Below are 25,023 nucleotides of genomic sequence, written 5' to 3' on the forward strand. Positions count from 1 at the left end.
GCTTTAGCGCTTGCAAATGGTGCGACGAATATCCTCAATCTTTGTTATGAAGAATTGTCGTTGCATAACTCTTGTGTAGGTTTAACCTTTGCTGTTAAAACATCTGAAGATGAGAGTGACTTAACAACTGAGAACATCGCTTTTGGTTTGCATAGGGCAGCTTCGATCTTCTGAGAAAGGAACAAAGTTTTGGCAGCCACAATGTCAGCATGATAGGTTGTGAGACAGGTTTTATAAAGTTCTCTATACATAGGGTCATAGGATTTGCGCCATTTTGTTAAGAAAGGAAGAAGGCAATGAATATGGCAAGGGAAATGTGCACGGAATCGCACAGTGAACAACTTTGAATCTAACAACGTGCATACAATACCCAAGACTCGTGTATACTAAAACCCAGGAGTGCAAATAGAGTGAAACAATAATCCCAATATATGAAAAGGGATGTGGGGTAAGCACTTAGAACCTCCTTATGACTGAAAGGAAAGTCAGCAAACTCCTTACCCACTATGCTATTACAGATACTGACAGCGCTAAGCCCACGTAGAGGGCAAGCAAGGACAGGATCTGTGAGCTGACACTCTGGATGATACTGAATAAGGAACTTAGAAACAGTACTCACGAAGACCGGAAAGACCACTTGAATGTCAGTAAACCCACGAACCCAGTTGATCAAACAGGGACCCAGAAGGCTATAACAGCAATGGGTGGAGGATAACTAAATACATAAGACCCAAGTCAAGGGGCAAGTAGGAATTGTGATTATAGAATAGTGAGGAAAACAAAAGGCATTCACACAGGGACTAGTTGCAACAGCACCCCACACCTAATAATAAATGGGAAATAAATGCAGAAGTGCAATCGAAAACATGGAATGGATCCCAATAGAAAGTAAGGATCAGGAGCAGGGAAAATAATATCACAAAAGGAAACCTTTCCCACCCATCCAAGGAGAAAAGGCAGGAAGCTGAATCTATAAAGGGAAAAACTAATGCATCAAGTTTTTCAGTAGCAAAGGACAGCATCAAAGAAACAGAGAACACAGGCAAATTGGGCAGCATCAAAGGGTAATGCACAGAGAAAGGTTGCCTGCAGACAGAGGAAGATAGAAAGGGAAATCCAGAAAGCAGAAATCAATTAAGCACATAAATCTGAAATCCAGGGCAGAGGAACAAGAAACAGGAACTAGGCACAAAAGCTAGGAACAAGCAACAAGGGACCAGTCACAACAGGAACACTGCAACAATGACCAGCGCTGGACTGAAGCAAACTGAGGCTTTTAAAGCTGCTTAACGAGCACACCCCTCAGGTGTGCCGCCTGCTGCACCTGCAGCCACAGGTGTTGCCTATCCTCCACCCAACCTTGTCCTGCAAGGGAAGAGGTGAAGCAGTGAGCCAGGCATTCTGGGAAGCATAGTCATTAGATTAAAGTAGCATGCTGGCTGCCAAAAACCTGGAATGGGTCCGGAAGGGAAGTAACTTGGAAAATAAGGTTTTAGCGCTCCCAATTCATCACAGCACTGTAGCATAAGGTTTGGCGGAAATGTCCAGTAGGGAATAAACCCCAAAACATGCCCCCAAGTGACGGGAACGGGAGCGAAGGGAGCGAGCCGTGACAGTATACCCCCTCCCACGGCCGACTCCAGGCGACCGTCACCCGCACAAAACATCTTCCTTCCATGACAGGAGCGCTTTGTCTTCGGAGGTGGCACTGACGGAAACGATGACCCGCGGGCAAAAGCAGAGGGACTGGAATGAATAGAATCAGGCCGCAGTCTAGAAGAGCCATAGGCAGGTTTTCGGTGAGGAAGAGACTTATGGGTCGAAGAAAGGCATGAAGGACTTGCAGGACCCGAAGCAGAGTTGGAAGGTCCAGGAAGCTCAGACACTGGGAGCGAACACTCATACATCATTGAGGAGGGAGGCAGGCTGGTGCAACATGCTTTAGACAATGGTAGATGCTCTGGTAGCCTCCCTGCCGAGAGCGGACACACAGGGGGTGAGAAAATAGCAGGTTTCAGGAAATGTTCATGTTCAGAAAAAGAAGGTGGAGGTAGAGGTTCGGATCTTCTCCCGTCATCCATCTGGGTAAAGGCCTGTGGTTGAGGATGACCAAGGTTCGACTGCATCTGTTCCACGCCTTGGGGGCCTGGAAGTCCAATGGGTTGTACGAGGCTGGCACTCCTGGTGTCAGTCATGTAGCCACCTTGTTGCACGTGGGATACAACCTCAGGGACGTTTCGCATACTGATAGGAGTGCTAGACGCAGTACTTGGTACATCAGGCACACTCGCAGCAGGAGCAATAACAGACACATTTTGAACTGCAGCAGTCATACCCTTCCTTTGGCTACTTGCACCCGACTGGTGCTGCAGCTGGGGGGCCGTGCCCGTCCCCTCCCTCAGGCTCATGTGGGATCCGGCAACAAGAAAGCTGTCAAGCGGCTGATCCAAACCGGCCCCCAAATGCGAACCGTCCAGCCCGCTATCCTGGTCGGCTACTTGTTCGGTGACTGGGCCATGGCGGATGATATCAGTCTCCCTCTCGTAACACTCCAGGCAAGTCCAACGGCCTTGCATTTAAGGCCCTCCCGAGTCGTGATCCAACTTGATGTTTCTGAAGAGAGAGGTGGCAGAAGTCTCAGACTCAGATGTTGCATATTCGGGAGGCGCTGATGCTACAGTCAAGCAGTTGGGAGAATCAACTTGTGTAAAAGGCAGGCATTCTGGTGATCCCCCTGAAGCATAAGAAGGGCAGGCTGGACGTTCATCCGTAATAAATGGTTGGGATTCAGGAGGTAACTCTGAAGTAGAAGAATATGCAACATGATCAGACAGAGTAGACAGGTGCACCTCCGATATTGGCAGTGAGGCTGAGCAGGATACAGGTCTCTCATGAACTGAAGCCAAACTAGCAGTAGGCTCTGGGACTGAAGACATGCACTCAGGATGTGCTACCGGAGGCTCCATGGCTGAAGGATAATCCGCTGGATGAGTCACTGTAGCCAAAGACAGGCATGCCAGAGGAACTTCTGAGGCTGAGGGTATGCAAGCTGGAGCCGTCTCGTTAGCTGAAGACAAACTTGTCAAGGTCTTTGGCTCTGACCACGTACATGGTGAAGGCTCTTGAGTGACTGGCAGACATAGCAATTGTTCATTGATTGAAGACACGTGTGTCAACGATGACTGCAGAGCCGTGGACTGGATAATCGAAGAGTCAATGGTTGTAGGAGGACAGACTGAAGTCCCAGAAGTCGACAGACATTTGTGGCTCAGGAATGGAAAGCACCTTTAGGGCGGTTGACTCCTTGGCACCAGTAACCAAAGACTGAGCTGTACCCATGCCGTCCCTCTCCTTAGTGGATGACACAGAGTCTCTTCCTTTGTAGAAGTCAAAATCAACCAGAGGAATCACCATAGTAAAGTCTCTGTTAATCAGGATTTCGTCAAATGTCCATTCCTCTGTTTTAGCTTCTGAAAGTGGCATATTAACAATCAACAGTTCAGGAATCGCATGCCTGGTCTTTGGTTCAGTATACTGTGGAATGAGTCTATCAAAACAAGAATTCTGTACTGTCTTTGACTGTTCGTTGTGACAAAAATTGGCAGAAGGAGGAGCGAACACAGAGGTAGCATCGTTTTCCACATCAGCTTGAATGTCTACTTCAGTCTCAGCAGCTAGATCAAGGGCAGAACCTAAGCCTACAGTAGTGACTGATTCTGTGTATGCAACCATTGTGGATTGTGTTTGGAAATCAGAAGCTTGTATGTGTTCAAGCTCAGAATTATGACAAACTGCTACACAGGAAATCTTAGGTAAAGAAGTGGCTTGTAAGTCTTCAGCTAACAGCAATTCCTGACAAACGGTAGAACAATTGTCAGAACCTGTGCCCTGAATAAGTACTGTGCTAGAAAAAGGACTTTCCTTCCCAATAGATTTTACATATTGACAAGTATCATGACCTACAAAAATCTCCGCACTCAGGGACTGAACATTCAACGGATAAAGTTTGAGGTGTATTCAGAAAAGACTGTAAGGTTTTATTCTCCTCTAGTAAAGTAATGTATTCTTGTCTTAACTCCTCAAGTTCAGCCTTTAGCATGCCCCGCCTTAACTGTACATCCCTATCAGTAGGCACAGGGGAAGGCATGGTGGCATCAGGGCTGGATCCTGCCCTAGCCATCCGGATGTGCACTGATTGTACATTGTCATTTACTGCTTGCAGGTTTTGTGATCTATACTCTCTCTTACCGACTTGGTCTGTGTTTCCCTTAAGCAGACTATTGACATCAGACCTCTTGGCATTAGGGACTACAGTAAGTACTTGTGCAGAGGAGTAAGCTGTAGACTGAGGGCTGAAAACAGAAGATATGCAAGGAACCCCTCCATTCTTTATGTTTGAATCATGAAACTGTTCAATCTGAGGTAAAGCACAACCGGAATCATGGGGTTCAACAACAGAGGTACTCGTGTGTAATAAATCTAGCAGTGTGTTGTTTTCCGCTGCTAAGGCTTGTGCGGACATAGAATCTGGATCAAAATTAAAGACAGAACTAGGATCAGGCAATGTACGATGGGCCATCCTGTGGGAGAAATACTTTGCACGTAAATACCCATTCGTGACAAGGAGTTCATTTAAGTCAGGATCAGTGATTTGATTGTCACAGGTAAACGTAAGGGAAGCTTTCTATACAAACTTGTTAGTGGCCTTGCTGCCTTTCTTTCTTAAACTGGCCATATTCAAACGGGAATAACGGCTGGTCATTCTGTTAAGAAAGGAAGAAGGCAATGAATATGGCAAGGGAAATGTGCACGGAATCGCACAGTGAACAACTTTGAATCTAACAACGTGCATACAATACCCAAGACTTGTGTATACTAAAACCCAGGAGTGCAAATAGAGTGAAACAATAATACCAATATATGAAAAGGGATGTGGGGTAAGCACTTAGAACCTCCTTATGACTGAAAGGAAAGTCGGCAAACTCCTTACCCACTATGCTATTACAGATACTGACAGCGCTAAGCCCACGTAGAGGGCAAGCAAGGACAGGATCTGTGAGCTGACACTCTGGATGATACTGAATAAGGAACTTAGAAACAGTACTCACGAAGACCGGAAAGACCACTTGAATGTCATTAAACCCACAAACCCAGTTGATCAAACAGGGACCCAGAAGGCTATAACAGCAATGGGTGGGGGATAACTAAATACATAAGACCCAAGTCAAGGGACAAGTAGGAATTGCGATTATAGAATAGTGAGGAAAACAAAAGGCATTCACACAGGGACTAGTTACAACAGCACCCCACACCTAATAATAAATGGGAAATAAATGTAGAAGTGCAATGGAAAACATGGAATGGATCCCAATAGAAAGTAAGGATCAGGAGCAGGGAAAATGATATCACAAAAGGAAACCTTTCCCACCCATCCAAGGAGAAAAGGCAGGAAGCTGAATCTATAAAGGGAAAGACTAATGCATCAAGTTTTTCAGTAGCAAAGGACAGCATCAAAGAAACGGAGAACACAGGCAAATTGGGCTGCATCAAAGGGTAAAGCACAGAGAAAGGCTGCCTGCAGACAGAGGAAGACAGAAAGGGAAATCCAGAAAGCAGAAATCAATTAAGCACATAAATCCGAAATCCAGGGGTGAGGAACAAGAAACAGCAACTAGGAACTAGGCACAAAAGCTAGGAACAAGGAACAAGGGACCAGTCACAACAGGAACACTGCAACAATGACCAGCGCTGGACTGAAGCAAACTGAGGCTTTTAAAGCTGCTTAACAAGCACACCCCTCAGGTGTGCCGCCTGCTGCACCTGCAGCCACAGGTGTTGCCTATCCTCCACCCAACCTTGTCCTGCAAGGGAGGAGGTGAAGCAGTGAGCCAGGCATTCTGGGAAGCATAGTCATTAGATTAAAGCAGCATGCTGGCTGCCAAAAACCTGGAATGGATCCGGAAGGGAAGTAACTTGGAAAATAAGGTTTTAGCGCTCCCAATTCATCACAGCACTGTAGCATAAGGTTTGGAGGAAATGTCCAGTAGGGAATAAACCCCAAAACATGCCCCCAAGTGACGGGAGCGAAGGGAGCGAGCCGTGACACATTTGCACTCGGCCTGCCTTACTTTCAACCTAGTGCTTTTTAGTTTATCCGAATACCACGGTTGAGAGGACAATCTGCGCAGTTGTACAAACCTCAAAGGTGCAAATGTGTCTGCCCGCCTTTCCAAGGATATGAGACAGTTGTGACAGAGATATGGGGTGGGTGGTGCAATTAGCAGTAACTAGTGAAACTAGGCCTTGGGTATCCACATTGCGGCAACAGCGGAGCCAAATTTTGGGTACCACAGGTTTAGCAGGGGGACCTGCGTCTCTAAGCAGACCGGTTATAAGAACCTGGCATTTGGACATCTCCTTGGCTACGTCTCCTCCTAGAGCATGGGCAGGCTTTCTCCCAATGTATCCGGGTTTGGCTAGCCAGCAGTTTGGTTAACACGGTGAACACCTTCTCCCAATTGGCGATCTCCCTGCTCCTGCAGGAAGTGCTGAGGAACGCGTCCTCTTGTTTCTGATCTGCTCTGGACTGAACTGTAGCTGCTGTGCTCTGCTTTGGTTCACAGATTATTTTGTCAGGATTTGAACTTTTTCTCCTATGACTTGGCCCTTCTGATTGGTGGGCCTTGATGTGGATGTGTCCCTGGTTTGATATTGGTTCCCCCTAATAGTTACTGATATCCATGATTTTGCTCCCCTTTTTTGTTTACACTTTCACAGGCCGTATGCAACATTGCTGCTATTTTAGAAATGCTACAACCGAATGAATACAGATGTGGATTGGCATAGTTCACTGTTCTAGGCGCAGTTTCAGACCGCACGGTCCACCCATTACAGGTCACGCAACCAGGAACTATTATGCCTCCTTAAGAAGTTCAATATTCAGCCAAACAAGTTGTTTTATCCACATCACTTCATGATTTCAACAAATGAACACTTTCTCCATAATTGTGTCTTTTGTCACTTCGATTAATGTTTTCATTAGTTTGTTCGTTCATTCATTTTCTTATTCCATAATTGCTTCTTGGCTCGCATTTAAACACATATGTCTTGGTTACCTTCTTCCAATTCGGTGTTAGATGCGTGTGTTTTGTTTCGTTCTGTTTGATATTCAGTAAAAACAACTTTCACTTCTTTCATTGAATTTGGTATATAAATAAAGGTACTTGTTGCCTATATTTACTTGCTCAATAAAGAAAACTTTGTATGTTTCATTCAGTTCAGTATTCAATAAAGTTATTTGTGTTGATTTCATTCAGCTCGGTATTCAGTAGAGATAACTTTCATTCGTTTCATTCATTTCGTTCATGTGATTTTATCACACCGCTAATGTGTTTGCAGGTTTTCGGAGCTCCAGGGTGAGTAAAGTGTCTGCGATGTTGCAGCCCCTCCACACGGATTTTCCCATTCTGTGGGAAAGCCTGTCTGCCGGGTGCTCCTCGCAGCACACTCCGGCTGTCGTGCTGAGCCTCGCTGTTCCGTCTTTTCTCCAGGGTCTTCTCCGACCTGCGATATTCTTCCGGCAGGCTCCCTACAGACTCAGCAGGCATTTCAGCGTCTCGGCTTCTCTTGCTCCCGCACGGCTCCTTCTTCCACTGTCTCCTCTTCCAACGCTCTTCTTGATACTTCATAGTTCCACCTTTTATACACCTGTGGTCCAGTAATGGACTGCAGGTGTGTTTCATCAATTACTGGTGCCTGTCTCATTAGTAGGACATGCCTGACCTTCATGCATCTTCTTTGTCCCAGTCCCAAAAGGGTGAGAGTAGGTAGTGTTTACTACTTTCAGTTGCTTATTCTTCGTGTCAGTACTTGAATGGGGAAATGGTGCAATATTCATATCTTTCAGTTTCTTCCTCATGTCCGAACTTTAAGGTCTTTTAATAGGGGAATGATGGGGAAATACTTTATAATGATGCAAGAAGGTCGGGAAGTGTCCATTTGGTTTCTCCATGCATCTCGGGAATACTGCTTTTAATCAAAAGGTATCTCATCTCCAATTTTTCTCCTCCTGTGTTTGACCCGTCTAGGATGACAATGGGCCTCATGACGACCCTGGCGGTCCGGAAATAACGGTGGCGGTAAACCCGCTGCCACCGTTGTTTCCGGACCGCCTGATCCACAACCCTGCAGGCGGGAGGTGATGTTCCCGCCAGGTCTGACCTGGCGGGTTTAACACCTCCCGCATGCAGGCGGACGAGGAAACACCGGCAGCATTACAAGATGCTGCCGGTGTTTCCATGATCCCGATTCCCATCGAGTCCCATAGGACTCAATGGGAATGGGGATTTACACCATTCCGCCTCCGTGATTCCCGGAAAACCGGGGTTGTAATGCCCCGGTAATTCCGGGAATCACGGAGGCGGAATGGTAATAAGAGTCCGGCGGTAACCAGGCGGTTTTACCGCCGGACTCGTAATGAGGCCATATCTCTTATCCCTCTTAGGGCCCGAAGAAAAGGGTGAGCAACCCCATGAGCACTTCTGGGATAGGGTTTCCTACAGGAAAGGAGGATTTGGAATAGTGTGTCTCACCTAAGGCTAACCCACCTCTAATCCCAGAGGACCCTCTATCCAGGTGATCCTCCCTCTCTTGCGATGGCCTTTCCCTGGCTACCTGCAGAGAGGATACTGAGGGAGTAGATGTGAGCACCCCTAGGTTTCTCTCAGTAACTAAAGTCTTTTTAGGCGTGTTTGTTATTTTTAAGATCTGGAAATGACATTCTGAATTTTTATGTATTTGTTGTTTTTATGGCCTATTGCCAAAATAATAACTACTAAACGCACCGGGAAAACAAAAACACCTTCTACTCTGATAAAGGACTCTGGAAAAAACTCTACACATATGTTTATTAAATAGAAAGACATATAAAAAAACATTTTATTTTCTCTCACAATTTAAAAAGCACTAGACATAAGTCTAGTATAAACACGCAATACTTGAATAATGCGTCACTCCATCTATTTGCACATTGTTACTAGTTCTCCATAAACAATTGCTGTTGTTGTTTGCCTATAATCTATTGAGTGCATGTCTCTAGTCTATTGAGTGCATGCCTCTAGTCTATTGAGTACATGACACTTTAGTGTTTTCGGCACATGGCTGTCCACTATCACAGTGCAGTACCATTGACTGCGGAACCTTCTTTTTCACTGTGTGTTCCACACATTTTGCTGGCTGTTGTGTTGTTCCTAAATAATAGAATCATTGTTTTTGCAATCCGTGCCTCGTCAGAGGGAAGGTGAATTGTATATAGCCAATGCATGCATATTTACCACATGTCTCTGAAAATAGGGTGGCAGACTATGACATCCTAATCTCAGGCCGCTGGTTTAGGGTTTTGCTTAAGTTATTCTGATGGGGTTTAGTTCCCTAAGAACATAACGTGTTAGATGGGTGGGCATTGACCATTCTGAGACAGGTTGTCCTTGTAAAACTGGTGACATAGAAGCATTTGTGTTTTTCCATCAGTTCTATGAAAGGGGAGTAAGTGTTTCTTGCCCTTGTTCTGAATGGTGAGGGTTCATTAATGTATTTGCTTTCTGACCTAGCCACATGGTTTACGATTGATTTCTTTGTCAACAGCTCTGACTATTAGCATGAAATGGATTCAAATAACAGAGCTGATTGCCATGTGTAGCTAGTAAGGGATACATGAAACACTTTTAAGTGTTACATTATATAAGAGTACATTTTAGTAGTATATTCTTTAAAAATGAACATGTTAGTCTAATGGAAATGTGCATTTGATTTTATTTCTACTTTGATGGAGAAAAAACGGAATAAAGAAAAGTGAATTGTAAAATTAAAAAGGCATTGCAGGTTTTGGATCCTCCCAATTATAGCCCCTTTCCCCATGTGATGTCACAAACTTTATCCCAAAAATGGGATTGTCTTTTTTTTGTTTGTGGTCGGGGCGGGTTCATACGTTTTCATAAAGCTCTAGTTATCTCAAACAGTGTTGTGAAGTCTAAACTCAACTACATAGTGGCTATCGCAAACTCTGTAATTACAGGTTAGGTTCAGTGAAGGTGGCTTTGCACCTAACCCTTGTAAGGACCTTGCTTCTGACAATCCTTTTGTGGTGTGGTTCAAATCTATCCAACGGTTTGTTTTAAATCTAGCCAAAAGCAGCCTGTAAAATAGTAGGCTGTAGTCGGATGTAGGTTTAACAATTTTAAGATTTATTGCGGTTTTAACCTAAACAACAGCTCTCCTTGTGCACATCAAACAGTATTAGTTTTCATGAGGTTTGGTTTCCGTGAAAGGGTTAATGAAGTCCAGAGTTCAAAAGAAGCTCCACTTGGCTTCTCGCATCTTTAAAAGGGAAAATAAAGTCAACTTAATTCTTTTTCTTCACGGACCTTAGCCTTCAGTCAGACTCACCCTCTGTTCACTGGGTTAAGAAAACAACAAGACAAAAATCCACACAGAAGGCAGAGTCCTTGATTAATGGTTGACGGCTGGCGCTTCTCCTCAGCGAGTCCGCCTCTGATAGGGATCTCCCCTGTGCCTCTCAGTGAGCCTTCTAGCACGCCCAGTCGCAATCACCTTTCCATTCCTCTCTGGTCTCCGGCTCGACTTGCAGCTGTAATCAGAAACACCTGGTGAGCTCTCTGTTGCTGCATTTAAGCCCCTCTCTGCTCCTCCCCTCCCTTCAGTCTCCAGCCAGTTTTCCCTCCCATTCCCCACACCTGCAGGGCGTTTTCTTTCCTCATTCCACCCAGTTTCATGCACTGTTTGACCCCACCCTGTATGTCTCTGGGGCCACCCATCTACATGCGGGCTGACTGCATTGTACCAGTGCCAGTCTCTGGTACACCTATTTCCATGCTGTATGATTGGGTTGTACCTATGCCGTTTTCCCTTTTTAATTCTGTCTCTGCCCCCTCCTTGGTTTCGTTTCTCGTGGTGGTTTCTGGGACATGTAGTTTTCTTTTGATTTGCTGTGTTAACCTTTTGTTGGCTGGGTCTCATTACTAGAATAAGGTCCTCCCTAGGTTCTGTTGCCTCTTTGACCACCTCACACAGCCTAAAACCTGGCAGCCATATGCACATGACCCTCCTTGTTTTCAGGGACTTGACTGGCAGCATGTGCCATAAGATGTGTCCCGAGTCCAAGCATACAGTGAAGTGCAACTAAATTGGTTTGTTCAAATACATCCACTCTCACTGGTTTAAGTAGCTGCACGCATGTTTGAAGTGGCTGTCATTGTAGTCCAAGAGCACCATGCTGCAAAGTTTATTAAAAGAGGCATATTACATCCCCCAAACTAAAACACGATTTTGGATTGTAGGAGGGGTCACAGTGGGTTGCAATATGCCCCCAAAACTGTGTAACAAACAGCCATTCCTGATGGACCTGATGACTCAGATCACTGGATTGTCCACCCCAAGGGGCAGGATCCAAAAGCCACACCCATAAGTATATTCCCTGTGTGTCCCAAGCCTGCATGTGCATATGCATATTTTGAGCATGTGATCCATGGTTAAGTGCATTCTAAGCATATTATGTGGTTGTATTGTCTATGTGCTTGCATATTTGTCGGGCGCATTAGCTCTGCATACTTTAATTCTGTGTATAGTGTTTGTGTGTATGGTGCTTATGTACATTCAGTTTGAGTGTATGGTTTGTAGTTCTCCTGTATGTGCCTATTCTGGGTGACGCATTCATCCTTGCGTACATTGCTGTCTGCCTCCCCTTTGGCCATGCCCGAGGCAAAGTTTACATTGGGTGTTGGCTATGACCAGTGGCATCTTTCTGGTTTGTGTGAGGGGAGGGATGCAGAGTGAAGGTGCTCATCCCCATATACCAATCCCAAATAAAGAATAGAAGAACACACCCCAGTAGGGAATGAGACCAAGAGATAGATTCGTGTTAGGCAGAAACCTGTGCAGTTCCCTTAGGGACCACTGCAAAAGATTTAAGACTACAGGTGTTGGCAGTAAACCCACTTGGTAGCAGTCTGTACCACCCAGATTTACCTGGTAGCTGTGGCTGAGCAGTCAGACTTCCCTCAAGAAGAGTTAGGCAGTATGGAAAGTATACACAATAGGCACTCAGATACAATAATACAAGCAAACACTGACCAGAGCTTTGGTATCAAAGTATATAATTATTTATTTAAAAACACACAGTTTGAAACACTCCAGCACTCTTATTGTAAAATATTCTAAACACAGTTACTATTGTAATAAATACACCCCTTTTTCCTTATCAGATAAGTCGCAGTAAAACACCACTTATTTTCATACAGAGGTGAGCGCTTAACTAGATTGCACTCCAATAAGTTTGTGAGAAAGGGAGGGAAAAAGACAGAATATGGAAAGGTACACCACTCTAAGATTCAGGAATACTATTAGCAAGGCAGAAGAGCAAAAGTCACTGGTGAGCCAAAGTCCAAAGGCTGGGCCCACTCTTAGAGAGAGCAGACCACAAATGCGCCCAAGATCACACAGTTACACTAGGCTTAGAAAGTCTTGCAGAGGGTTCAAAAAGAGTTTAGAGAGGCTTAGGAAAGTTTAGCCAGATTACCCCAGGCTAACCCAGGTTCGAAAGCCGGGGGCTAAATCTACCCCGTACAGTCGGTAGCAAGGGAAGCCAGGCGGGACACGGTACCTTAAGTGGGAAGGATCCTCCAGCGGTGGCAGTTGTTCCTGGTAGTGGGTGCAAGTTGCGTCGTCGTCCAGGGGAAGAGAAGATCTCGACTTGGAGGAAAGATGAAGGTCGTTGCACTACCAGGGCAGAAACCAGCCGCGGAGTTTTACGGTTAAAGGTGGTACCTTTGTTTCACGGTCGTGGTAAAACGTGGTATCCCGGTTGCCGGGGTGCTTGGCACAGGCAAGGCGGCCACGAGGTACGTCGGGAAAGGGAAAAGACAGTGAAACTGGTTATCCCCACCAGTCAAAGGAAGAAGACTCTCCGGCGGGAGATCTCCTCTGTCGTTGGGAAAAGTGGTGAGGCAGTCCAGCAGGGTTCCACCGGTGGTGGTGTCGTGGCAGATCAGCTCAGCTTCTCCCTCGTCGGATTCTTAGGTCCTGTGGCGACTTCTGAAGTTCCAGTCCCCAAAGCCCTGCTTTTATGCAGCAAACCCCCATTCACTCAGCCTAGCTGTCACTCAAACATGCTAAGTGGTGAGCCGGCCGGCTCACCACTTGGGCCAATCAGGATGGCGTGCGACTTGAGTTGCCTTGGCAACTCAGTCCAGGGTGCCTAAATTTCCCTCCACCCCGTCCTAAGTACCCCAGACAGAGTGGCACCACTTTGGAGGGCTTCTGTGGAGAAGCCTGCCAAAAAGTGGAACAAAGGGCTCGACTTGGGTTGGGGTCACAGAAGAGAACACAAACGCCATTTTAGAATCAAGTTTTGGCAAAAAATACCAACCGGAGAATTAATATTAATTAAATAAACCGGCGGTATGTTCGAGGCTACTGTAAATAATTAAATAAAGGTAGTAGCCTAAAACACTGGGAAATCCCATAGGAGAATATTCGCGGTTGAATATAAAAAGTAGTATCCACTGCCACCAGCCAAAACTCGATCCGGGGGGACGGAGATGTGCCCCCTCGACTAACAGACCCTGGGGCAATCAAATTGCCCCAGCCAGTACGTCCACAATATGATGGTTTGTACTGGTTCTGTTCAGAATTTAAGACTAGTAAAGTCAATGGTGACTTTACATGCCCTGGGAGACAGTAGTCAGTCCCAGGGTATGGAGTCTATACTGGGGATCACTATGACACCCCTGTGTCACTGCACTGAGGGTGCTGTGTAACACAAATCACAAAAACACATGAAGCCCTATGGAGTAAAAGACCCCATAGCCCATTAAACACTTCTAGATTCAAAGAAACACACTCAAATCATGTCCAAGATTGAGGGTAAAAGAGTCTCACTCTTGGCAGGAGAAAGAAATAAACCCCAAAAATCCAGCAAAGCTGCTGGGGGACTCACTAGGTTAGGAAATTCAGCCTAAACAGAGAATTCTCCCTAACAATTCCAAGTTGAACAAAGTTTATATTAAATAAATGATGCACGCAGAGAACTCCGCTGCCCGCAGAGCGCTCTGCCAAACATTACATGAGCAGCATATTATGCACCCAAAAAATGTCACAAGTGATGTAATGATATATAGTACAAAATATAAGTTTCAATTGGTTGATCGCATTGGCACAGTATGCTGTATAGGCAATATCAGACTCCAACTGGTCGCTGGGGCGATCAGTAAGCACGTGGGTCAGCTGTGCTCATCTTCACAGTGTCGATGTCAGGCTTGGTTCATGAAATTTTACATTCCTGGCTAATCTAAACTACACAATAGTCATTGACATGCAAAGAATAATGTTAGACAAAAGACATTACTTAGATGGGGGCTGTTTAGGAGATGAAGTCAGATATTTGCACATTCTAACCCTTGGGGCTCATTACGACACTGGCGGTAGCTGTGCCTGTAAAACAGGCACGACTGCCGTGTTATTAATTTATTTTTCCGGTGCCCAGGAATGGGCAATTACCGGGTCATTACGGCCTTGCCTGACCCGGTAATCGCCCATTCCTGGGCGCAGGAAAATGTTCTTCCCCATTCCAATTGAGCCCTGTTTGCAACAATTTCGCAGTTATCATTTCATACAGAATTTACATGTGGGGGTCCAATGGACCCTTCTTCCCTTAAAAGGGCCTGGAATGTGTCCATGCCCCAGGCAAAGTGCACCACCTGTGGCCACAGGTCGTGACCTTTGGCCGGTTGGGGGAGGGGGTTGCTGGAAATTGCTTGAAGGTTATGCCCCAGACAAAGTGGCTACGAGCCACTTTGTGTGAGGATATGGGGGCTCATTGTGAAAACTGCCCAGAAGATTGAATGCTCATGAGCTGGTGGTAACTTGAAAATAGAATTAATCCTTTCCTGCTAGTGGTGCCCTCAGATCTCCTTCACAGCAACCTTATTTATTGATAGCAACTTCCTATAGCATGAACCCTTTATCCCTATTTCCTGCCCAATTCAGTACCACCAATTTCATGGATTGTTGTCAAGGACTGTATCTGCTCAATCACCATTTTTTACCCTAGCAAAATGTCCTCACCCTCTGCATGTGGCCCGTCCTACTGAGCTGCCCTTCCAAAGAACAATGGGAAGGGAGGTTTACACTGTTATAGCCGGAATCAATATGACCTAACAGTTCAGTGAGATAATGGACCTGCTGCAGGGCAGACATTTGTGTGCAAACCGTAGATCGCAGTCAGGAAAGGCTTACCCTTTTCACTGAATTGGGAAATAACATTTGCATCGGTAAAATTCCAGTTCTGGTTTGTGCTACCGTTCTTTTCTAGGGTTGGATTCCCCAAAGAAAGTCTAACTGACCTGGGGACAAATTTCATGAGTAATCATATGGGTGAAATAAAGGAATTGCTACATATTACAGCCTAAAGGACCTCGGTTTACCATCTCCAAACCGACGGATTGATAGAAAGCTGTAATCAGACGCTCAAGATGATTCAAAGAAAGTTAGACGAGGTTGGGAAAGATTGGGACTGCATTATGCGCTGGGCACTGTTTGCGGTGAGAAAGACCTCTCAAGCATCTACTGGATTCTTCCCCTTCGAATTAATTATTGTATGGTTGAGAGCCAAGAGATGTCTTAGATATGCTCATGGAAACCTGGGAAGAAAGAGGAGAAGCACCAATACCTCTTTCACAGCCAGCCACCCAGTTATAAGAGCACATGAATCTAGTCTGAACTCTAATTCATACTCATATGGAAAAAGTTTAAGAACAACAGAAGCTTGCCTATAATAAAAGGGTAACTCTTAGATCATTTTCCGTAGGTCAAAAAGTTCTGGTTCTTTTACCTACCTCCTGAAAATAAACTGGTTTAAAAATGGCACGGCTCGTATGAAATACTAGAGCAAACTGGAACATGTACTTATAGGGTAGCCCAACCTGACAGAAGACAAAAGACCCACTTCTACCATGTACATTTCCTGAAAGAATGGGAAGCGAACGCTTCTGCCTCTAACTCTTCCATGTTATCCTGTTTGGTACCCCAGGAGAGTGATAACCATTGCCTCCGAACTACCTAAAGCCAGACAAACAAATTTAAATTACCTTGTTACTGCTTTCCCCGACGTATTTTGTGAAAAACTAGGCAGAGTACATGGAACTTATCATTACATCAGAACCCCAAAAGAGAAAGTTGTTCATCCAAAACCAGACTCTCAGAGACGCCAAAGAAAATAGTAATTGAGGAGTTTCAGAATATGCTGAAGGATAATATTGTCATGCCCATGGTCTTCCCCCATTCTGTAGGTAACCAAACCAGACCAATCTTGGAGATTTTGCATAGATTTTAGGCAAGTCAACGCCATCTTCGCCTTTGATGCAAATCCTTTGCCACGCATCGATGACTTAAAAGATAAACTGGGAAATGCAGTGTTCTTGTCAACTCTAGATTTAACTTGAGGGTATTGGCAGGTTCCTGTACACGGACCTGATAAGGAAAAGAACAGCCTTCTCAACAACAATAGGGCTATTTTAATTTAATGTTCTCCCTTTTGGTCTCCATGGGGCCGCAGCAACTTTTCAATGACTTATGGACAGAATACTACAACCCTATTCCGATTTCTGTGGGGCCTACATTGACTATATAGTTATCTACAGTAACACCTGGGAGGACCACCTTTCCCATCTTTACACTATTATGAGATCTCTTAGAGGCCTGATTGACTGCCAACCGCAGGAATTGTAAGTTGGCTCAATCGGCCGTAAAATATATGGACTTTCCTCGTGGGGAATGGTAGAGTACTGCCTCAGCAAGAAAAAGTGAAAACTGTCCTAGATGCCCCTACACCCAAGATTAAAAGAGACCTTAGAGCACCCTTGGGCTTGATTGGGTATTATCGCATGTTTATCTCAAAACATTTCTGACAAAACATCCCGGTTGACAGACAAATTACGAAATGCAGAACCGCAGAAAATGTGCTGATGAGGATGATGTTTTTATAATAACTTCAAACAAACATTGGGCCTCATTACGAGTTTGGCGGTAGCCGCCAAAGTCGTGAAATTACCGCTAATGGGCAATTACAGGGGTATTACAACCCCAGCGGACCCGGCAATTGCCCATTGCCGGGTGCTGGTAATTATTAGTCCCCATTCCCATTTGGGCTTCATAGGGCTCAATGGGAATGGGGAGGACGGTAGCACCGGCACCGTTAATAAGGGTGCCAGTGCTACCGTCATGTTCTGCGAGCGGATGCTGGTGCGCCTGCCAGGTCCGACCTGGCAGGCAGACTGACATACGCTCACAGAACTCGTAGTATGGCGGTACGGTAGCAACGGTGCCGGTAGCTTACCGGCACCTTTGTTACCGTACCACCATATTTGTAATTAGGCCCACTGTGTCAGAACCCCAAATTGAAAGTGGCAGTCTTCTTGAAAGAGCTTGTTTTACAGACTGATGCCTGCCTGATGGAAGTAAGTCATGGTATCAACAGTAAGAAAGACACAAGTTACCACAGTGGAAGGGTATTTATTGAACTTCGAAAAAGGTTTGATAAACGCCTATCAAATCCTAAATCTACAGATGGGAGCAAGCTACGACCATCAAATTATAACGCAGTCCTAGTGGTGTCTTGTCAAAATAAAAGGAACTATACTAATAAACCTATTGCCAATCCTTAACTTTAAATACAAATAATGTGGGAAATAGTGTTACGAAAAGAAAGAAAGTTTCACAAAATGATATGTCAGGATGTTCAGACATTTGGCCTCTCTTCCCCACGTTTTCAGCACGGGACAAGTCGGATCAATCAACCGTAGCGCAGTCTCGGGCTTCTCTAGCACAAGGATACAGTTCAGTCATTCGCATCTCTTTGCTTCTCAAAGTCTGTTCATTTAGAGGGCCTGATGCACAGGGACGTTTTTATGGGAGGGCAAAAGGGGCACTTGCCCAGGGCCCCCACCTTGGAGGGGGCCCCCAAGGCTGCCTGATCTAAAGAAGTAAGATTCCTTTGTTCACCAGACTTAAATAGCACACACAAGGATATTGTATTGCATGGTGCTGAGGCTCTAGATCTATTGCCTGTCTGTTTTGGAAAGTACATTTTACCTCAATCAATTCATCATGTAATGCTTTCTGTGTTCACTGTGGTATATATAGTTTGTGTGTTCCTTGCGGCACAGCTCCTGTAGCATTCTTTCCTTCCTGTGGGCATTGTGTTGATAATGTGCAACAGCCACATTTAAAATGCATACTGGTAAATTGAGTGCCACTATGGTTCAGAAGTTAGCTCAGTGTGTTAAGCACTCATTGTAGTGATATGTGTCACTATGCAAGATTAGAATTGCACATTCCTGTAAGGCTGGCTGAGCCTTTCCTATGTCCGAAGCTTATAAACCTGCCTGCATATGTACTTGGTCTTGCAGCATTACAGGTGCTATAATCAGCAATATACCTGCACCAGATAGCAGTTGCTTTAAAAACGAACATGTCATCCTTATGGTGAAGGTTTAGAAATTGGTATGCTCAGACGGGGTGTTGTAAAATCTAGGCAATCGCCTCCAACGATGAACATAAACTGTTAGTCCAAGAGATGAATAAGTATCAGAATTTGGAACCAAGGCATTCATGCTTGTATCTTGGCTTTGCCAGCAGACAATGCAGTGATCCTATCAATCATCTTATATCTCGTACATTAGTGTACTGTCTTCTGTGAAGGTTGGCTCCCTGCATGCTGGTGGCATCGTTTAGCCCATTACTTGATCTTTCTTCTTATGTAGGCTATTTGAGTGGAAGGGGTGGTAGACAGAAGGGATTTCCTTCTCAGGGTATGATCTTCAAAGCAGCCTCACTCATGGTTTCACTGGCTATAGTGAGGCTTCCACTATAATAGTGAGCTTTGATCTCCAATGGCAACACTATTTGAGAACTATGTTCCACTTAAAATCTCAGTCTGTCTGGATACAGAAACCTTCCTGGTAGCTTCTATTCTACATCCACTATCCATGCTATGGTACGTGTAGCTTTCTCCTTCCTACCAAATGGTCTGCTCTATCCATGCTTGAGCACGTTTGCATTCTGTGAGGCAGCACATGTGAGATCTCTGTCTATTCTGGGTTACCTGTACCTTTTACATACAGTCCTGCATTAATACTACAGGCTGCATACCTTCCTTGATTCTATTGATATAAAGTCTCCTGTGTCTATGCTAGAACAGAAGTAACCTCTTCCTAGACTGATAAACAAGTAGCATTTGAAGGCCAACATTATCAGTCTGATAAGAGCAAGAAGGAAGAGGGTAAGGGGACTTAAAGGGAGTAAACATTCTTATTCTTAATGATGTGAGGCAGCATATCAATTTATGGGTTGTGATTGCGGCGGGGAGGGGGGGCATCTCAGATATTCTTGATCATTTAATTTCTTTGGTTTGGTGGAGGGGGGACCCAAACAAGTCCGTGCCCAGGGCCCCAAAAGTGCTTAAATTGGCCCTGCTGATGCAACCAATAAACGTCAAGTTATTTTCCTCTTTAAATACAAGGATTCACTTTAGGTGATTCACTATTAACTCCTGAACCCCACTCAGACGGGCTCAGATCCCTGTAGCACAATGATTGTCACTTTGGATCCCCTCATCTGGGCTCAGATACCTTTTTAACACAATTGGTCTCCTTCGGCCGGGCTCGGACCAATTTCAATTTACATCAACTATTGAAGACTTTCGAATGTGCACAGGGTTTGACTTGACCCGTTGCAGGACCACTTCGATTTCACAATTCCTTTCCTCTGAACATTTGCCACCTTTCATGTGGATACCTAACAGAGACTTTCGAATGAGCACCCACGGGGTGCCGGACCGCTCTGCTCTGCTTACTGTATCGTATTTTAGCGTCATTTGCAACATACGCTTCATACACTGTTCTCTTCAATTTTCTTTATACATTGTTCTACAATGTTGCCGCTTGCAATCTTAGTTTCCACACAGACCAGGCTGGTATCGGTCTCCCCAACTCACTGGCTGTGCTGACTTCACAGGTGCTGCTTTGTTGTAGGAGCCAAGGACAGTACCACAACGGCAAACGATTCTCCCCGCCTTGACTATCGACGCGGGAGAGCCTTGGGTACCTCCGACACACAATGCAGGATTCTTCAGCTTTGATTCCGGGTCTTACGTTTCCTATTCTCAAAGTCACATGAAAGTTAGTCTTTCGGTGAAAAGGTCAAGGGCAATTCTCCACTTGCAATCCTCTTCAATCTTGCCATCTTCTGCCCCGTATTAAACTGCCATCTTGGAACTGCTGCTTCCTTGTTTGCTTTGCCTTGCTCAGAGAGTGCTTTCATGCTCCGCCTTTATCAGTGGGGGAGTGTGATGGAAGTCAGGTGCATGTGTAATGATCAGTAATTGCCTGACCCTGCCTGACCATTGTATTGGGACACATCAGGGATACGGCTCAGGTGTTAGTTTGTTTTCTTTCACAGTGAGCTGTCTGTGATAACTTGTTTGTGTTGAAAAAGGGGGAGGGTTGAGTTCCTAAGTATCCGACCTGGTAGGATGGGGTAAAGGTGATACTGTGTCTCGCCATCCAGTGTCCCACTTCCACTCCCCGAAGAACCCTCATCCAGGTGATCTTCCCGCACTGGTGCACCCCCAGGAACTGGATCAAAAAGTGATGGCCGTGTCCTGGCCACCTGGATGACAGATACCCAGATACTAGCGGGCAAGGCACCTTCAGGTCTCTCACACTGGCTGTGTTAGGAGCCATACTATCTCAATTACATAATGGCTTAGAACATCCTATATTATTTACCAGTCGCAAACTATTTCCCAGAGAGAAAAACTGCTGTGTTAGAACTAGAAGCCCTTGCCATCAAATGGGCATCCTCCATCTCCGATACTACCTACTGGGAATTAAATGTACCCTTATTACTGATAATTCACCCTTAGTTTGCATAAGTCAGAGGACAAAATCTAACTCTCGAGCCATGCAATGGTTATTGGACTTGCAACCATAATGTTTTTCAGTCGAATATAGAAAGGGTAATGACCAGGGGAACGTTGACTTCCTTTCCCGGTTCCCTTGGAAAGCAGATCCGTCCACCTCTTATAGGGGAAGGGTATGTGAAAAACCAGAGGGTGTTTCACTGCCCAGCCCCTGGGTATCCCTTACTCAGGTGGCCCAGGCACAGCCATCGCCTTTGGATCAAGACCCTGGGGGTTCACAAGTGCGGGAGGATCATCTGGGGGAGGGGTCCTCGAGGAGTGGGGGAGAGACACCCGATGGCATAACACGGTATCCCCCCTTTCGCAATACCCCTATCCAATCCTATTTTATAGGATATTCAAACTTTGCAAATCCCCCCTTTTTCTACACAAACATGGAGCCGAGGAAGAGGAGGTCTAAGACTGAAAGGATTACCAACCATGCAATACACTGCACATGTTCCTCTAACGAGATCAGGCAGGGTCAGGCACTTGACTTTAATCACGCACACCTAATAACTATTAACTCTACCCACATGGTTAAACGGTGGAACTCTGAAACACACTTTGAGCAAGGGTTGCACAAGAAGGAGCAGTTTCTCCAGGGCTATGGTGAACCAGGCACATGAGAGCGACAAACAGAGGGGTTGAACCGAAGGGGCAGGAAGCCAGAGACCCCCCAGCGAGAGAGCGTTATTTCCGAAAGGCCGGAAGGATTGTGCACGACAGTCCAGCTGGAAGGGAGAACGACAGTCCAGCTGGAAGGGAGAAAGAGTCTTTCGAGTGATACAAGATTCCTAGCCACCCACCTGGGTGAACGGCATAGTTGGGGAGACAGTTGTAACAACCTTGACTCCTACATCAAAGCCGCGAAAGACGGAAAGCATCTTAAAGACCAGTGAGTTGAGTGAAGCAATAAAAGCCTGGTCTGTGTTTAATTGAAATCCTTGCAACAGTATCCAAGGGATGAAGTTTATGCAAGCGTCGATAAGCTGCAAGAGGAAGTGAATGCAATGCTAAAAACTATGAATACGAAGGATACAAAGTAGCAGAGTGGTCCGTCGAAGTGAGATTGCCCAATGGAAAGTCTATGTGAAATATTTTAAAGCTGCAGAGGCAGCGGGAAGCGAGAGAAAGAAAGAAACCACAAAACTGCATGAATTAAAAGTTTGAAAGACTTTATCTCGGAGCAATTGATATGAAAGCAAGTCATACGTTGTAAAGTGGAAGTAAAGAAAGGAGAATTGAAGTGTTCATGTGGAGGTCAGAGCAAAAATCCTCTGTTTTGAAAGTCTTTGACAGCAATATCAAAACACCAAAGGTTTGAGCCCGATTGAGGGGAACCTATATTGAACTGTGACCAAATACTGTGAAGAAAACTTGGGGAAGGGAAACCCACCAAAGAGAAAAGGAGGTTTGAGCCGATTGAGGGGGAACCTATAGTGAACTGTGACCAAATACTATACTTAGAAGCTTTTTGTTGAAACTGTGTAGAAACTTGAAGGGTGACTTGGACTTGAGTGATGGGAACACGAGAGGTTAAAGCAGTGAACTTTTAACTCAGACTTGAATGGCCAAGAAGACTCCAGAGGGCAGAGCAAGCTGCCTAACTGTGTTTGCAAGCCAAAGTGTGTTCATCCATCAAGTGTTCCATCTAACCCCGTGCTATACAACGTGTGGACGAGAATAACACTGATTTATATAGCCATTCTGACATTTCGTTTCACCATTGATTTTTCCTTTTTTAGATGCATATCCCTATGTCACATTAGTTTGTGTTAGAGTGAGGGCAGGCATTAGACTTCTGTTAGTATAGGCCTTTATTGTTTGACTAAGACTGACTAGGACTGTTTCTTTATTGTTTGATGGTCGAGATTACTCCCATCTTAGTTATAGGCCCAGACAGGAGTTTTTCCTACCCCCTTGAATCTAACAATAAAGGTTTTGAAACGTGCAACTCTTGTCAGTGTCTACTTGTGATTATATGCGCCTTTACATTAATGACATTTTGTTTAATCCAACAGGGGGTGCAACCAAGAAGAGGGTAAGACAAAGGCGCGATTCTACAAGATGCACAAAAAAAGAAGCTCAAACCAACGATTTATCAGCAAATGCCGAACTGGTTGTGTTCCAACATTCTCAGAAGGGATTTAAATCCATAATTAAGAGTTCATCGCGGGAGGGACGAAAGACTGCTCACTGTCGGAATGCGATCAGTAATTCAAAAAAGCCATATCAGTGTACTGAATGCGAGAGAAGCTTTTCGGAAAATCATCGCCTCATTACTCATCAAAGATGTCATACAGGAGAAAAACCTTATAAGTGTACTGAATGTGAGAAAAGTTTTTGTAGAAACTATCGTCTTATTACACACCAGAGGACTCATACATTAGAAAAGCCATATAAGTGTACAGAATGTGAGAAAAGCTTTTTGGAAAGCTATCGTCTTATTATACACCAGAGGACCCATACATTAGAAAAGCCATATAAATGCTCTGAGTGTTGCAAATTCTTCAGCTGTAAGGGAAATTTACATTACCACCAAAGAATGCATACAGGAGAAAAACCATTCCAGTGTACCGAGTGTGATGCTAAATTTAATAGAAAAGCAGATCTTCTTGAACACCATAGAACACATACAGGTGAAAGACCATTTAAATGTACTGAATGTGGTGATAGTTTTGGTCGAAAGGGCACCCTTATAAAACATGAGCGAATACATACAGAAGAGAAGCCGTATGAATGTACTCAATGCAAGATGAGCTTCAGTCGAACAGAAGCCTTCAGAAAGCACCAGGCAACACATGTCGAATGTGAAAAAAGCTCCAGTACTAGAGGTGATGATGTGATACATCCAGTGGAAGTGAAGACTCCATATCAATGTGTTGAATGTTTGACATTTTTAAGTACAAAATCAACTCTTATGAATCACCAAAAAACACATTTGAAGGAGAAACCATATCAATGCTCCGAATGTCTGAAAAGATTTTCTCAAAAGTCAAGTCTTCGTGTCCACTATCGAACACATACAGGGGAAAACCCTTATCAGTGTTCTGAATGTAAAAAGTGCTTTCGTTATAGCTTTGATTATAAAAAACACCGGATGACACATGGCAAACATGATGACCCATCAGGCAAGAACCAATGATTGGTCTACTTGAGTTCAACAGCAACATTTTAATATGCTTGGGGTCTATATGAACAAATGGTTTTATGTGTATATGTAGGATGATTATATAGCCCAAACCAAGCCAGTAAATAATGCAGTAAGTCGTGACTGAGTAGGTCTGTCTGTCAGATGGGTAAGAGAGGAGCCACTAGACTGGCATTATATATTTTTCTTAATTTTTATGTATTTTTTCAAATATATTTGAAATTATTTGCCTGACGTGACCTACCTTCAACTCTCTATCAACTTCAGGAGTGGGGTTGGATGTGGGTTGGTATTCTATAATAATGGTGGGTAAAAGGAGTTCTCCTCTCATCTTTGTTTTCTGAATTTTCATTTCTCCAGTCTCAGTGTGGTGGCTTTTGCAATTGTACTGGACCCCCAAAATGACAAATTTTCCACGTGTGATGGATTGTGTTTGAGTGGCTACAGCAGCGTTGTACTGATACCATCTGTTTTGTGTGATTGGATTGTCATCTTACCCAGCTAACACAGCTAACACCCTACCCCAGAAGCAGATACACTTCCTATGATTATGGATTCTGCACTAAGCGCCCAGATACTATACAAATAATAAACTAAACGTGGATCACCTGACTGCAGTATATTTTGTAAACAATATTATTTTGGGACTTTCACATGTCCCTTCAAATTTTTTGCACTAAAACACTTGCAATATAGTTCTTGGCTATAGCTTTCTGACCCAGTTAATATGTAACCACTGAGCGATATAGTCTAACGTTAGCGTATTTTTTTTGTCTTTATTTTATTTTTTTGTTTTGTTTTTGATGAAATCCCATAATCTGTCCAATACTGCAATGGA

At 44.6% G+C, this 25,023-nt stretch overlaps 1 pseudogene; it reads left to right on the forward strand.

Annotated features, from left to right (window-relative positions):
* Positions 1–25,023, forward strand: part of LOC138473377 (zinc finger protein 271-like) — a 195,957-nt pseudogene that overhangs the window by 48,593 nt on the left and 122,341 nt on the right.

Source organism: Ambystoma mexicanum, chromosome 8 (assembly GCF_040938575.1).
Source record: "Ambystoma mexicanum isolate Mex_15411 chromosome 8, UKY_AmexF1_1, whole genome shotgun sequence".
In the NCBI taxonomy this organism is placed as follows: domain Eukaryota; kingdom Metazoa; phylum Chordata; class Amphibia; order Caudata; family Ambystomatidae; genus Ambystoma; species Ambystoma mexicanum.